Source organism: Pteropus alecto, unplaced genomic scaffold, assembly GCF_000325575.1.
Source record: "Pteropus alecto unplaced genomic scaffold, ASM32557v1 scaffold145, whole genome shotgun sequence".
Lineage (NCBI taxonomy): Eukaryota > Metazoa > Chordata > Mammalia > Chiroptera > Pteropodidae > Pteropus > Pteropus alecto.
Window position 1 is genome coordinate 117,684 of NW_006436285.1, and position 3,186 is coordinate 120,869.

Here is a 3,186-nt window from a genome sequence, read left to right on the forward strand (position 1 = left end):
GTCTGGCCTCGGCCGGGGGCGAAGGTAGATCCGCGGGGCCGCCAGCGGAGGGAGGGAGGCCCGCGGCAGCTCGGCGGCGAGGAAGGCCAGCTTCCGCGGAGTTTGTGCCTGGGCTTCCCGGGCTCCCGCCGTCTCACGCGCACAGATGGGTTTAGGGTACTGACTGGTAAGTGACTACGAGTGTTTGACGGTGTTCAGCGGCGATTCCGGGAAAAGCAAGGAAAGACACGGTCTGCAATTATGCTGACCGCCCCCCCTCACTTCGTAGCATCTGGATTCCACTCTCAGGGGGCCGCGGACCCTCCCTGCCACAACCCTTTGACTCTCCAGCACTCCCACCGCCTAACCCTTTCCTTGGCCATTTGACTCTCCTACGGGTATGTGTTTGGGGGTGGACGACAGCGAGGGGTATACTTTCCCTCCCACCGCAGCAGCCTAGTTGGTATCTTATTCCTACGTGTAGTGTCGCTTCGAGTCGCGTGGACATTGAGGTATAGATAATCTACTACCCACTAGCCCCCCAAAGCGACTTGATGGCTTTTAGGGAAAGGGACAACCCCCTGGATTTCCATGCCTGGGATGAGGTTTTAGGATTGGGATTCACCTCCAGCTCACTTCCACTACCAACCCCTCTTTCTCTGTGAGACATTTCCACGGGGATCCGAACTTGGGTGGGTGGGTGGGGGGGGAACGGGAGTATTAATGTGCTTTTCTATCACTACACAGGTTCGGCGTGGCCAAGGACGGCTAGTCTCGGAGGGAAAGTAGCCACCAGTCCAATTCGGGTCGTCCCCACTACTACCTCGGTGAGGAGGGCAACGCTGTGAAGGGGATGCTGGTGGGTAGGGGCCCAGCATAAGGGAGGGGGCTGGGTAACCGCCCCCAGAGGACTCTGTTTCTTAGCGGGGAGGGACACTCGAGCCTCAGCTTCAGAGGAGGGGTTCCGGGGAGGGAGAAGGGGGTGGCAACGACGGGGGGTGACGGGAAGAAAGAGGGAATCACGCTCTGCCAGCAAGGAGAGCCTCCCTCAGGCCCTTCGGAGAAGGGGACTCAATGTGTCTGCTCTTTGATGCCCAGCAGGGGAGATCTAGGGTCTCTGGATTTGCACACTAGATTAGGCACCAGTGGCCTGAGAAAGTCAGGTTGGGGCATAAGGTGGACAGCGTTGGAAGAAAGAGGGAACCCTCAGGCCTTGGCGCACCGATCTTTTCCCTTTCTCAATCTCTCCCTTCGAGGGGCGTCGAAGGGGGGGCTTGGGACTCTTGCAGCCCCTCTGATTGAGCGCCTCCGCCTCTCCTGGGAGTCTAGCTTTTTGCCTGGCTTGCTGCAGCCACCGCTGGCTCCCTCTCCGGAATCCGCTCGGTCCTCACAGCGATCCCCTCCTCCTCTGCTCCCCTCCCAGTGTCACCGGGGCTGCTTGGCTCTGCCCCCTTCGCCGCCGCTTGCTCCCTGCTTTCGTCCCTCCCTCTCTCGCTCGCTCCCTCCCTTCGCCTCCTCCCCATTCCTCCCCCTGGGCAGGGGCATGTGGCATTCTGGGAGTTGTAGTCCCTTGGAGCGAGGGCTGGCGCCGCCCGCGGACCCAGCCGGACTCCACTTCCCGTCGAGCCCTGCGACCGGCACCCACTCCACCAGGCTTCGCTCGCACACACAGACACACACACACATCGCTCTCCCCCTCACTCTTTTCGCTTGCCGCGGCTGCTGCCAGTGTGTGGCTCTGTCTCTCCTCCGCTTTGCTGAGCCCTCCCTTCTTCCTCTCAGTTCCTAGAGTCCGACCGCCGCCGCCGCCGAGAGAGAGGAGAAGGAGGTCGGTGGCGATAAGGGGCGGATAGGGGCATCAGATCAGGGCAGTATGAGGCGGGCGGCGGTACTGAGGGAGTGAGGGAGAACCCGGGTGGCGGCCTGAGCCTCCCCACGGAGCCGACCCGGGAACAGGTGCGTCTTTTTTTTCTCTCCCCCAACCCTTCCACCCCTTTTGACTGACTCCTCGGTTTTCTCGTATCCCCCCCCCACCGCTTCGTTCTATCTTAAGCCTTTCCTCAACCCTGTCCCTTCTTCGCCCCGCGTCCGCTTTGCTTGCCCCCCGGGGGCGCCGTCCTCTCCGTGTCCCCGGACGTTGCGCTCCCTGGAGCTCGCCCTGTTCTCGCCCCTCCCTTCGGGACAGCTCCCTTCCACTTACCACCTTCGTACCCCATCCCTGCCCTACCCTACCCCCTCCTCACCCCCTTCTCCCTCGGCCAGGTGAGACTTGTTCGCCACAATTCGAGAGAGTCTTCTTCCTGGCTGGGCGGGGGTCTCCATGGAAACGGGGGTCTCATTGATCCTGGGGGGTGGGAAACCATTGGAATTACCCCACTATTCAGAACAGAAGGTGGCGGCTACGGTCTTGTTAACTACCTGGCTCCAATGCCTCCCCCCCACCCCAATCTAGGCATCCGACGATCGTAAGGGAGGCTGGCCAGCAAAGCAGGGCGAGAATGGGCTTGTTTATTTTTTTTTTAAATTTTTTTTGGGGGGGCTGCTGTCCGTGATGAAGTCTTGAAGAGACCGAGAGAAAATACCCTCCAACCTCAGAGGGGAGGTGCGACGGGTGCTTTTCAGGGCTGCGTTCTCCCTGGTGTTGGTGTGCAGGAACCATAGGGTAAGGGGTACCCCTAGGTGGCGGCGGGGCCTGGGTTCGGGAGTGGGAGTGCTGTGATGGGGGCAGGGGCAATTATCCGAGTCCCTGGAAAAAAGGCGGGGGATGACTTCAGAGCGCCCTGGCTCCGCTGCCCTCGCTCTAGGGGCGGGAGCCGCCGGGCCGGGCGCGGCGGGGAGGGGGCTTAAATTGAAGGAGGATGAGGTCGGGGGGCAATTCCTACTAGCCCCGGCAAGCCAGGGGGAGATCCGGCGTACAAGCTCTCCACCCGCTTCGCGCCAGGCCTGGAGGCAAGGGGTCTGAGACCGAAGCCGAGGTCTGGAAGGAGAGAGGCTCTGGTTACGGGGCCGGGATTCGGGATCAGGGGCAATCCCTCAGCTTAGGAGGAGGGCGAGAGATGGCCACGAACCCCAGGGCTCCCCCACCCCGGTCCTAAGGGGCGTGAGAAACGGACAGGAGGCCCAGCAGAGCTGGATTGGAGCAGATCGCGGCTGGGGCGTGGGGGGGGGGCTTAGTGGTGGGCTTCGGGGGGAGCAGTCCGGCGGCGG

General features: G+C 62.1%; 1 protein-coding gene across 9 annotated transcripts in view; it reads left to right on the forward strand.

Moving 5' to 3' along the window:
- The window catches only part of BCORL1 (BCL6 corepressor like 1), a 59,960-nt gene that overhangs the window by 572 nt on the left and 56,202 nt on the right, over window positions 1-3,186 (forward strand). For 2 of the 9 annotated variants that reach the window (XM_025047228.1, XM_025047233.1), the window contains exons 1-2: window positions 1,566-1,935; window positions 2,537-2,641. The gene's annotated coding sequence lies outside the window, so the exon portion shown is untranslated. The other 7 variants (XM_025047230.1, XM_025047229.1, XM_015589864.2 and 4 more) reach the window with 7 other exon arrangements.